Raw genomic sequence first — 13,835 nt, 5'->3', positions numbered from 1 at the left:
CCCCCTCATCTCTGCCCCAGTATCTTGTCCCCCCTATCTCTGCCCCCAGTATCTTGTCCCCCCATCTCTGCCCCAGTATATTGTCGCCCCTATCTCTGCCCCCAGATTCATGTCCCCTCCATCTCTGCCCCCAGATTCATGTCCCCACATCTCTGCCCCCAGATTCATGTCCCCACATCTCTGCCCCCAGATTCATGTCCCCACATCTCTGCCCCGAGATTCATGTCCAAACATCTCTGCCCCGAGATTCATGTCCCCCCTCCATCTCTGCCCCCAGATTTATGTCCCCTCTATCTCTGCCCCCAGATTCCTGTCCCCCCATCTCTGCCCCCAGATCCATGTCCCCTCCACTCTGCCCCCAGTATCTTGTCCCCCCATCTCTTCCCCCAGTATCTTGTCCCCCCCATCTCTGTCCCCAGATTCATGTCCCCACATCTGTTCCCCCAGATTCATGCCCCCTCCATCTCTGCTCCCAGATTCATGTCCCCTCCATCTCTGCCCCCAGATTCATGTCCCCTCCATCTCTGCCCCCAGATTCATGTCACCTCCATCTCTGCCCCCAGATTCATGTCCCCTCCATCTCTGCCCCCAGATTCATGTCCCCTCCATCTCTGCTCCCAGATTCATGTCCCTCCATCTCTGCCCCCAGATTCCTGTCCCCCATCTCTGCCCCCAGATTCATGTCCCCTCCACTCTGCCCCCAGTATCTTGTCCCCCCATCTCTGCCCCCAGATTCATGTCCTCCCCATCTCTGCCCCCAGTATCTTGTCCCCCCATCTCTGCCCCCAGTTTCTTGTCCCCCCATCTCTGCCCCCAGATTCATGTCCCCACATCTCTGCCCCCAGATTCCTGTCCCCCCATCTCTGCCCCCAGATTCATGTCCCCTCCACTCTGCCCCCAGTATCTTGTCCCCCCATCTCTTCCCCCAGTATCTTGTCCCCCCATCTCTGCCCCCAAATTCATGTCCCCCTCCATCTCTGCCCCCAGATTCATGTCCCCTCCACTCTGCCCCCAGATTCATGTCCCCCCATCTCTACCCCAGATTCATGTCCCCCCATCTCTACCCCAGATTCATGTCCCCCCATCTCTGCCCCCAGATTCATGTCCCCCTCCATCTCTGCCCCCAGATTCATGTCCCCTCCATCTCTGCCCCCAGATTCATGTCCCCTCCATCTCTGCTCCCAGATTCATGTCCCCTCCATCTCTGCCCCCAGATTCATGTCCCTCCATCTCTGCCCCATATTCATGTCCCCTCTATCTCTGCCCCCAGATTCCTGTCCCCCCATCTCTGCCTCCAGATTCATGTCCCCTCCATCTCTGCCCCAGATTCATGTCCTCTCCATCTCTGCCCCCCAGTATCTTGTCTCCCCATCTCTGCCCCCAGATTCATGTCCCCTCCATCTCTGCCCCCAGATTCATGTCCCCTCCATCTCTGCTCCCAGATTCATGTCCCCTCCATCTCTGCTCCCAGATTCATGTCCCCTCCATCTCTGCCCCAGATTCATGTCCCTCCATCTCTGCCCCATATTCATGTCCCCTCTATCTCTGCCCCCAGATTCCTGTCCCCCCCATCTCTGCCTCCAGATTCATGTCCCCTCCATCTCTGCCCCCAGATTCATGTCCTCTCCATCTCTGCCCCCAGTATCTTGTCCCCCCATCTCTGCCCCCAGATTCATGTCCCTCCATCTCTGCCCCCAGATTCATGTCCCCTCTATCTCTGTCCCCAGATTCCTGTCCCCCCATCTCTGCCCCCAGATTCATGTCCCCTCCACTCTGCCCCCAGTATCTTGTCCCCCCATCTCTGCCCCAGATTCATGTCCCCCTCCATCTCTGCCCCCAGATTCATGTCCCCCTCCATCTCTGCCCCCAGATTCTTGTCCCCTCCACTCTGCCCCCAGATTCATGTCCCCCCATCTCTACCCCCAGATTCATGTCCCCTCTACTCTGCCCCCAGATTCATGTCCTCTCCATCTCTGCCCCCAGATTCATGTCCCCTCCATCTCTGCCCCAGATTCATGTCCCCTCCATCTCTGCCCCCAGATTCATGTCCCCTCCATCTCTGCTCCCAGATTCATGTCCCCTCCATCTCTGCCCCCAGATTCATGTCCCTCCATCTCTGCCCCATATTCATGTCCCCTCTATCTCTGCCCCCAGATTCCTGTCCCCCCCATCTCTGCCTCCAGATTCATGTCCCCTCCATCTCTGCCCCCAGATTCATGTCCTCTCCATCTCTGCCCCCCAGTATCTTGTCCCCCCATCTCTGCCCCCAGATTCATGTCCCCTCCATCTCTGCCCCCAGATTCATGTCCCCTCCACTCTGCCCCCAGTATCTTGTCCCCCCATCTCTGCCCCCAGTTTCTTGTCCCCCCATCTCTGCCCCCACTGTCTCCCCCCCCCCCAGTCTCATGTTTTCCCATCCCTGCCCCCACCCCCTACATCGTCCCCCGTGTAGTAGCTCTGACCTTTGTCTCTCTCCTCTGCTCCCTCTGCTGGCTGCCTGCACACACTTCTCGTGCTGCTCCCTGTGGCATTTATGTAGCAGAGCAGGCCCGGCGTCATAGCAACCTGACGCCGGAGTTCGCTGTGCTTCATACAGGAAACAGACAGCAGCGGGGAGAACTGAAGCTGGGGACCTGCGGACACCTCCTCCCCCCTGGGACACCCCCCCCCTTCCCCGCTGCACTGACCTGTATGTGTAGTGTGGGGTGCAGCAGCCTCCTCCGCGATGTGTGTAGGCAGCGTGGTATAGCTGCAGCTCCGGGACCCTGTGGGCTGCCGCCATCTTCCTCAATGTGTCCCTGGTGAATCGGCACGCCCACATTGAGCCCCCAACCTATGGTGCCGCAGCCCTGGCTTCATAGCCCGCCCACAGCCTGCCCTGCACCAATAGGAGGAGCGCGGACAGAGCAGCGCTGGCAGAATCTACAGCAGCTTCTACAGCCGAGCCCGGAGGGGTGTTTGGAGGGTGACGGTGGCGATTTGGGGTGAGTGACCCACATTTAAAGTAGCCTATAGCACCCTCCTGGGAAATATGTAGGTGTGTGTGAAATCTCCCCAAAATCCATTCAGCCGTTTGGCTGTGATTGAGGAACAAACATCCAAACACACAAACCCACAAACTTACAAACATAATATTAATAGGATATAACTATATCTATGTACAGTGAGTATATACCTGCAGTATGTAACTATATACCTGTGTAAGTCTGTAGGTATATATTTATGGCTGTATGTAGGAGGTAGAAGCCGTCCTGTATATTCATAGAATTTTGTTCTGTTTTATAATAAAGAAGTAGATCAGCAAATTCTCAGACCATTTAATATCATTTAGATTATATTTCTATCAAAGTAACACTAGGTGGCAGCATTGTACTGGAGGAGGATCAGCAGCAGCATCTACTATTGTGTAAGAATCTATCTATCTATCTATCTATCTATCTCCTATCTATCTATCTATCTATCTATCTATCTATCTATCTATCTATCTCCTATCTATCTATCTATCTATCTATCTATCTATCTCCTATCTATCTATCTCCTATCTATCTCCTATCTATCTCCTATCTATCTATCTATCTATCTATCTATCTATCTATCTATCTATCTCCTATCTATCTATCTATCTATCTCCTATCTATCTATCTATCTATCTATCTATCTATCTCCTATCTATCTATCTATCTATATATCTATCTATCTCCTATCTATCTATCTATCTATCTATCTATCTATCTATCACCTATCTATCTCCTATCTATCTATCTATCTATCTATCTATCTATCTATCTATCTATCTATCTATCTACTATCTATCTATCACCTATCTATCTATCTATCTATCTCCTATCTATCTATCTCCTATCTATCTATCTATCTATCTATCTATCATCTCCTATCTATCTATCTATCTATCTATCTATCTATCTATCTATCTATCTATCTATCTATCATCTCCTATCTATCTATCTATCTATCTATCTATCTATCTATCTATCTATCTATCTACTATCTATCACCTATCTATCTATCTCCTATCTATCTATCTATCTCCTATCTATCTATCTCCTATCTATCTATCTATCTATCTATCTATCTATCTATCTATCTATCTATCTATCTCCTATCTATCTATCATCTCCTATCTATCTATCTATCTATCTATCTATCTATCTATCTATCTATCTATCTCCTATCTATCTATCTCCTATCTATCTATCTCCTATCTATCTATCTCCTATCTATCTATCTATCTATCTATCTATCTATCTATCTATCTATCTATCTATCTCCTATCTATCTATCTCCTATCTATCTATCTCCTATCTATCTATCTCCTATCTATCTATCTCCTATCTATCTATCTCCTATCTATCTATCTATCTATCTATCTATCTATCTATCTATCTATCTATCTATCTTCTATCTATCTATCTATCTATCTATCTCCTATCAATCTATTTCCTATCTATCTATCTATCTATCTATCTATCTATCTCCTATCTATCTATCTATCTATCTATCTATCTATCTATCTATCTATCTATCTATATATCTAAACCTTATTTATTCTTTGTCTTCTCCTATTTCTTACCTGTCATGGTCACCATATTTGGGGCTTGGTTTTTGTCTTGTCTTGTATTTCTAAGGGCATTATTATTTACGGGGTTAATAGTGGAATCTCATCAGTCCTACAATGTTTTCTTACTTTTACTCACCTGCAAAACTTTTTGTTTTTTGAAATGATTTTGTTCCGTGTTGTCACATACAAAGAGTCTGAACTTTCCTTCTTACTGTGCGGATGGTGCCGGGTTTTTGCAGGACTTCTTGTAGTTTGCACCATTTTGGGGTGCACATGACTTCTTCATTCCATTCTTTAGAGTTCGGCAGAATGAACATAACGGGATACATTATTTGTCTCCTCTCTACTTACCATCTGTATCCAGGCTAGACAATGCTCTGCTGTGTTGAGCTCATAGAGCGCGGTCTAGATTGGATACAATTGTATCTGTGCTAAGAGCAGGACTCGCTGTGTACATGGCCACGGCCTCTGTGTGAGTCTTGGCCGTCGCTGAGCTTGGAGAAGAATAGAAGCATAAGAATAGAGACATCCATTGTGTAAGAAAGTTGAAGAACTTGGAAAATCCCTTTTGATGTTTGTGCTGAAAATCCCAAAACTATATAGTGGTTGTGTCTATACGTGCTATATATGTGACCTTGTATCAGTAATTTGTACTGGAGAATGTGAGCCAAGACCACCTGGAGAGGTAACTGTGACTTGTAAGGAGCCGCGTCTCGCCAAGTCCATCCCCCCACCCATCCAACATACCTGGGACTCGCCTCCTTATTAATCTAGTGCCCAATCACAAAGAAGGGATTTGGATAATGATCCAAAGGGCCACGCGGAGACCTGATGTGATAGAACTGGACAGTATTACAGATGCGGGGTGCGCCATGTCTGAGTGTGTTCCCCTATGAATCAGAAGGACGGGGCCTTACAAATAATCCTATTTTTTTCCTTATTTGGGGCTTATTCACATGTCCACATATCACGTGCGTGCGCCATCCGCAGTTTTCACAGACACCACTCATTTCGTTCAGTGTATTGGATGTATTGATGACGTTTTTTAACTCTTTGTTGGCTAGATGGAATATAACGGTGTGTGAGAGTCGCAGCTTTCCTGTGATGTGCGGTCTGGTTTTCCATGGGATGAGTCGCAGTTTTTATTGGCGCCATTGTTGAGGTATGTACAACATATTCATCCCTTTTAGGCCAGCGCCTCCACATGCTTCTCCGGAAAAGTGCACCGGGTCACACTGCGAACCCCACAGGGACCTTAGCGATGTTCACTTTGTATATTACAAGATAAGAAAAAACAGAAATTCTAATAACATTGTAATTTTTTATTTTGTTCACTTTGCTGAGTAATAACCAGAGCGGTTGATGTGACTTGTTGGGGTCTGACACCCGGACCCCACGCAGATCAGCAGTTGCAGGCTTGTGATTCTAGAAGCTACTAGCGGATGGGGATTATATACAGCGCCAACCCTATACAAGTAAGTCCCCTACACATCACATTATACAGGTCCGTCTGACTGGTGCGTTTTATAGCCACTTATCAGGCAGCTTAGCCATTGCCCCGTGTGTGCCCCTGTCCGTGTACTACTGCACTTTTCTGTCCTTTAACAACAACAGAGCTGTGACGGTTCGTTTTCAATATCCTTTAGTTCCCTATGTAGACGGATATGCGGGATTTGCAGCCCCTAAGAGCATTCTGTTATCGCTGGTCATTTCATCCCCTGAAGAGGGACCCCTTCCCCCCTGCCCCAATTAGCCACAACTCCACCCCTTGTAAGAAAGAGAATCCAGCGGGACTCTGCATTAGGTAAGCCTGAACCCCCTCCTTCCCAATCCCCACCTCCCTTCCCTGGTCCCAGGATCCTGCCATTGTGACTCCTTTACAGAAATGGCTGCCCAACCCCACCTGTCACCATTCCTGTATTTTGACTTCCAAATGTCTTCAGCGCCATTCCAGTTTGATCTTCTCCTCCCCTGCCACAAGTGCCGCCCCCGCCCCCCCCCACACACACACCTGATGTAGGGCCGCACCTCTAATAAGGCGAGGTGAGGCGGCAGCCATGGCAATTAGATTTTCTTTTTAACTTTTTTTTTTTCTAAAGTAGCCATGCCTCCCAACCGTCCCGATTTCTGCGGGACACTCACGATTTCGGTGTCCTGTCCCACGGTCCCAGTCAGCGGGAGGTATGGCCTGATTTCAACTGAATTCATAGGCTGTCACAGCTCAGCTCCTGCTTTACCGCTGCGCTCCTGCATTTGTAGCCGCGATGTGATGATGTCACATCGCGCCTACAACTATATGAGTAAGCGAGAGTGCGGAGAGAGCAGTGGGGGAAGGTGAGTGTGTTTTTTGAGTGTTAAATGTTAAGGTGGAACATAATATAGGGGGCCCATGAAACTGGGGGCAGATGGGGGGAGAACAGCATGACACTGGGCAGAGACAGGGGGACATGAAACTGGGGGGGACATGAAACTGGGGACAGAGATGGAGGGGGGGACATGAAACTGGGGACAGAGATGGAGGAGGGACATGAAACTGGGGACAGAGATGGGGGGACATGAAACTGGGGACAGAGATGGGGGGACATGAAACTGGGGGCAGAGATGGAGGGGGGACATGAATCTGGGGGAAGAGATGGAGGATGGACATGAAACTGGGGACAGAGATGGAGGGGGGACATGAAACTGGGGACAGAGATGGGGGGGACATGAAACTGGGGGCAGAGATGGAGGGGGACATGAAACTGGGGACAGAGATGGAGGGGGGACATGAAACTGGGGACAGAGATGGGGGGACATGAAACTGGGGGCAGAGATGGGGGGGACATGAAACTGGGGACAGAGATGGGGGGACATGAAACTGGGGGCAGAGATGGGGGGGGACATGAAACTGGGGGCAGAGATGGGGGGGACATGAAACTGGGGACAGAGATGGGGGGGACATGAAACTGGGGGAAAAGATGGGGGGGACATGAAACTGGGGGCAGAGATGGGGGGGACATGAAACTGGGGGCAGAGATGGGGGGGACATGAAACTGGGGGCAGAGATGGAGGGGGGGACATGAAACTAGGGGCAGATGAAGGGTGTATGTGAAACTGGGGGAGAGATGGAGGGGGGACATATAATTTATGGGTGACTGTAGGAGGATTATACTGTGTGGGGGCCCATGAAAAATTAATGAGAATGGGCGGAGTCAACATAAAAGTGGGAGGAGCCAAATTTGCCGCCCGCGCTGTGCGCACCGCACATTTTGACCCTCTTTCTACTCTTCAAAAGTTGGGAGGTATGAAAGTAGCCCAGGAGAGGTCCGCTTTGAAAACAAACTGGGCAGCCCCCTCTTCTGGTTGGTTTATACCTCCACATCTCAGAGAAGACGGCGTCCTCACACCTCCTGATGCGCAGATGTCTTATTGATGAAAGGATGAGCAGCAGCAAGGTAGGTAAGTAACATACTTAATAGGCCGATACCTGCTCCCCGAGCTGCTCATGGCTGCCCCCCGCCTCCCCTTTTGCTATAGGCCATGAACCAATCACCACTAGGGAGGTAAGAGAACATAATAAACATTGTTACCTCTCCGGGATCCGATGTTAATCCTAGCAGGCCTGTATGGTAATGTCCCAACGTCTTGTGGTCTGGGACATTACCATACAGGCTTGAAGTCTGCTAGGAGTAAGATCTGAATCAGAGAGGTGAGTGACAGTGTTTCTTATGTCCCCTCACCTCCCCTGAGTCTCTGATTATTATACTCGGGGTCCTTCTATCGCCTTCGCAGGTCCATTCAGTAGAGCGCAGCTGGTCTTATGACGGAAGCTTAGAGGATTCGCCATTTTTAGTGTGAAAACCAGAATTTGTCATATTTTGCATGTAAAGTAAGATTTTTTTTTTTTACTATATTTATTAGCCCCACAAGGGGACCTGAACATTGGAGCATGTACTTACCGTCATACTTACGTGTCATGGAGAGTCTTCTGGCTGCTGTAGGGTTAAGTGGGGTGACAGAAGGAGCCCCTCCCCTGAATATCATTTAACGACAGGGTAGGAAGGGGTTAACAGTATAGCATCCAATAACGGGGGGATTCCCAATTGCAAGACCCCGATGATCATCTGGTGACTGAATCCCGGAGCCTGTGGTGTCTCTGAGCCGGAGGAGTCTGTAGTGACAGGTGAGTATTTCTGAAACTTCTTTCCTTGCACCGATCTTGCGTTTCAGGACGTCTTATACTCCAATCACATCCAGAGCTGCGTTGACGCTGCTGCGAGTTGCCATTATGTGACTTCATGAACAGGTGAACCATTATTTCTAAATGATGTCAAAGCACTTAGGAACCAAAAAGCAGTAGAATGGTGAATGCAGCTCTGGATGTGACTGGAGTAATGGAACAGGAACAGGATCCCGACAAGGCCAGATCTGGGTGTGCAGGTTCCCTTGTGTCCCTGTGTTTGGCCCTCCTGTTGCTGCCCCCTATCTGTATGTATTAGGCGGTCCCCTCCTCGCCTTGTTCTCATTGAGGGGAGATGGAACAATTCGGCTTTTCCTTGCCTTCCATTGATCTCGTCTTGTTTTACATCCCAGTCACATCCAGAGCTGTATTCATTATTCTGCAGGGTGCATTATGGGAGCTCCGATAACAAGGAAACAAATCGAGCTATTGTGGCGGGTCATAGGACAGGGGAGATAAACTAGAGATGCCAGTAGACTGCAGCTCTGGAGGTGACTAGAGGATAAGACAAGCTACAATATAACTCAATCAATCAATATCAAGTATAGCAAAATATTTACAAGCGCATCTTATCTTATCATTGCTGTAGATCTGCTCTGTCCTGTGATAGGAAGTGAAGGTGTTGTTCAGAATTGGTGTTCTCCTTTAATTAAAGGGCCGCTCTACCATTCAATGTCTCCCGGCATGTCGCAAGGACATGAGATGATATCTTGGGTTCAGATTCTTATAGATGGTGCTGGATACTTTGTTTTCTCAGAAGTTCCAAATAGAAGATAAAAAGTAACTGTATCTCTGATATAGTTAACCCTTCCCTAGATTGGAAGACACAGGAAGCGACTGCTGATAATACAGGAAGACACCAGAGGGCGCCATTATATCAGATGTGATGGAGGTTCTCATAGTAATACCTGTCATACTGATGATATACCTGCTGGAGAGGGAGTTGGAACTAATATATACACAAGAGTAAGTCCTCATATATAGCCTAGACCTACAGCATATTATAGGAGGAAAGTCATTCATTGTATTCACACATACCTCCCAACTTTTGAAGAACCGAAAGAGGGACAAAATGCTACGTGTGGCGCTGCAAATTTAGCCCCGCCCACTTTTGTGTTGACTCCGCCCATTCTCATTAATTTTTCATGTGCCCACACACAGTATAATCCTCCTACAGTCACCCGTAAATTATATGTCCCCCCTCTATCTCTCCCCCAGTTTCATATACACCCTTCATCTGCCCCCAGTGTCATGCCGTCCTCTCCTTCATCTGCCCCCAGTTTCACGTTCCACCTCCACATTAAACTTACCTTCTCCTCCTCTCCCTCACCGCTCTCTGAGTGCCTCTCTCGCTGACACATATGCGGCTGAAGCGAGGAGCTGCCGCCGACATCACATCGCGTCGACAACTGTGCGCCAGTGAGAGAGAGATAGGCGTGCAGAGTGCAGCGGGGGAACGAGGAGACGGTAAGTTTAATGTGGAGGTGGAACGTGAAACTGGGGGCAGATGAAAGAGAGGACGGCATGACACTGGGGGCAGAGATGGAGGGACATGAATCTGAGGGCAGAGATGGGGGGGACATGAATCTGGGGGCAGAGATGGGGGGACATGAATCTGGGGGCAGAGATGGAGGGGACATGAATCTGGGGGCAGAGATGGAGGGGACATGAATCTGGGGGAAGAGATTGAGGGACATGAATCTGGGGGCAGACATGGGAGGACATGAATCTGGGGGCAGAGATGGGGGGGCATGAATCTGGAGGCAGAGATGGGGGAACATGAATCTGGGGTAGAGATGGGGGGACATGAATATGGGGGAAGAGATGGAGGGGCCATGAATCTGGGAGCAGAGATGGAGAGGACATGAATCTGGGGCAGAGATGGAGGGGACATGAATCTGGGGCAGAGATGGAGGGGACATGAATCTGGGGGCAGAGATGGAGGGACATGAATCTGGGGGCAGAGATGGAAGGGACATGAATCTGGGGGCAGAGATGGAGAGGACATGAAACTGGGGGCAGAGATGGACGGACATGAATCTGGGGGCAGAGATGGAGGGGACATGAATCTGGGGGTTAGAGATGGAGAGGACATGAAACTGGGAGCAGAAATGGAGGGACATGAATCTGGGGGCAGAGATGGAGGGGACATGAATCTGGGGACATAGATGGAGGGGACATGAATCTGGGGGCAGAGATGGAGAGGACATGAATCTGCGGGCAAAGATGGAGGGGACATGAATCTGGGGGCAGAGAGGTGGAGACATGAATCTGGGGGCAGAGATGGAGGGGACATGAATCTGGGGGCAAAGATGGAGGAGACATGAATCTGGGGGCAGAGATGGAGGAGCCATGAAACTGGGGGCAGAGATGGAGGGGACATGAATCTGGGGGCAGAGAGGTGGAGACATGAATCTGGGGGCAGAGATGGAGAGGACGGCATGACACTGGGGGCAGAGATGGAGAGGATGGCATGACACTGGAGGCAGAGATGGAGAGGACGGCATGACACTGGGGGCAGAGATGGAGAGGACGGCATTACACTGGGGGCAGAGATGGAGAGGACGGCATGACACTGAGGGCAGAGATGGAGAGGACGGCATTACACTGGGGGCAGAGATTGAGAGGACATGAATCTGGCAGCAGAGTTGGAGGGGACATGAATCTGGGAACAGAGATGGAAAGGACATGAATCTGGCGGCAGAGATGGAAGGAACATGAATCTGGGGACAGAGATGGAGGGACATGCATCTGGGGGCAGAGGTGGAGGGGACGTGAATCTGAGGGCAGAGATGGAGAGGACATGAATCTGGGAACAGAGATGGGGGGACATGAATCTGGGGGCAGAGATGGAGAGGACACGAATCTGGGGGAAGAGATGGAGGGGACATATATCTGGGGACAGAGATGGAGGGACATGAATCTGGGGGCAGAGATGGAGAGGACATGAATCTGGGGGCAGAGATGGAGGGACATGAATCTGGGGGCAGAGATGGAGGGGACGTGAATCTGAGGGCAGAGATGGAGAGGACATGAATCTGGGAACAGAGATGGGGGGACATGAATCTGGGGGCAGAGATGGAGAGGACACGAATCTGGGGGCAGAGATGGAGAGGACATGAATCTGGGGGCAGAGATGGAGGGAAATGAATCTGGGGGCAGAGATGGGGGGACATGAATCTGGGGCAGAGATGTGGAGGACGGCATAAAACTGGGAGAAGAGATGGAGAGGACATGAATCTGGGGGCAGAGATGGGGGGGACATGAATCTAGGGGCAGATGAAGGGTGTATATGAAACTGGGGGAGAGAAAAAGGGGGGACATATAATTTACGGGTGACTGTGTACTGTATACTGTGTGCGGGCACATGAAAAATTAACGAGTGGGCGGAGTCAACACAAACGTGGGCGGGGCTAAATTTGCCACCACAGATAACACAGTGATAACTCTCTATATACAGGTAATGTAGTAGAGGTCACCGGCAGTCCTATGTAACACTACAGATAACACAGTGATAACTCTCTGAGTACAGGTAATGTAATAGATGTGACCAGCAGTCCTATGTAACACCACAGATAACACAGTGATAACTCTCTATATACAGGTAATGTAGTAGATGTCACCGGCAGTCCTATGTAACACCACAGATAACACAGTGATAACTCTCTATATACAGGTAATGTAGTAGATGTCACCGGCAGTCCTATGTAACACCACAGATAACACAGTGATAACTCTCTATATACAGGTAATGTAGTAGATGTCACCGGCAGTCCTATGTAACACCACAGATAACACAGTGATAACTCTCTGAGTACAGGAAATGTAGTAGATGTCACCGGCAGTCCTATGTAACACCACAGATAACACAGTGATAACTCTCTGAGTACAGGTAATGTAGTAGATGTCACCGGCAGTCCTATGTAACACCACAGATAACACAGTAATAACTCTCTATATACAGGTGATGTAGTAGATGTCACCGGCAGTCCCATGTAACACCACAGATAACACAGTGATAACTCTCTATATACAGGTAATGTAGTAGATGTCACCGGCAGTCCTATGTAACACCACAGATAACACAGTGATATCTCTCTGAGTACAGATAATGTAGTAGATGTCACCGGCAGTCCTATGTAACACCACAGATAACACAGTGATAGCTCTCTATATACAGGTAATGTAGTAGATGTCACCGGCAGTCCTATGTAACACCACAGATAACACAGTGATAACTCTCTATATACAGGTAATGTAGTAGATGTCACCGGCAGTCCTATGTAACAGCACAGATAACACAGTGATAACTCTCTGAGTACAGGTAATGTAGTAGATGTCACCGGCAGTCCTATGTAACACCACAGATAACACAGTGATAACTCTCTATATACAGGTAATGTAGTAGATGTCACTGGCAGTCCTATGTAACACCACAGATAACACAGTGATAACTCTCTATATACAGGTAATGTAGTAGATGTCACCGGCAGTCCTATGTAACACCACAGATAACACAGTGATAACTCTCTGAGTACAGGAAATGTAGTAGATGTCACCGGCAGTCCTATGTAACACCACAGATAACACAGTGATAACTCTCTGAGTACAGGTAATGTAGTAGATGTCACCGGCAGTCCTATGTAACACCACAGATAACACAGTGATAACTCTCTATATACAGATAATGTAGTAGATGTCACCGGCAGTCCTATGTAACACCACAGATAACACAGTGATGACTCTCTATATACAGGTAATGTAGTAGATGTCACCAGCAGTCCTATGTAACACCACAGATAACACAGTGATAACTCTCTGAGTACAGGTAATGTAGTAGATGTCACCGGCAGTCCTATGTAACACCACAGATAACACAGTGATAACTCTCTGAGTACAGGTAATGTAGTAGATGTCACCGGCAGTCCTATGTAACAACACAGATAACACAGTGATAACTCCCTGAGTACAGGTAATGTAGTAGATGTCACCAGCAGTCCTATGTAACACCACAGATAACACAGTGATAGCTCTCTA

This window comes from Leptodactylus fuscus, chromosome 2 (genome assembly GCF_031893055.1).
Source record: "Leptodactylus fuscus isolate aLepFus1 chromosome 2, aLepFus1.hap2, whole genome shotgun sequence".
Lineage (NCBI taxonomy): Eukaryota > Metazoa > Chordata > Amphibia > Anura > Leptodactylidae > Leptodactylus > Leptodactylus fuscus.
Note: the sequence above shows the minus strand (reverse complement) of the source record.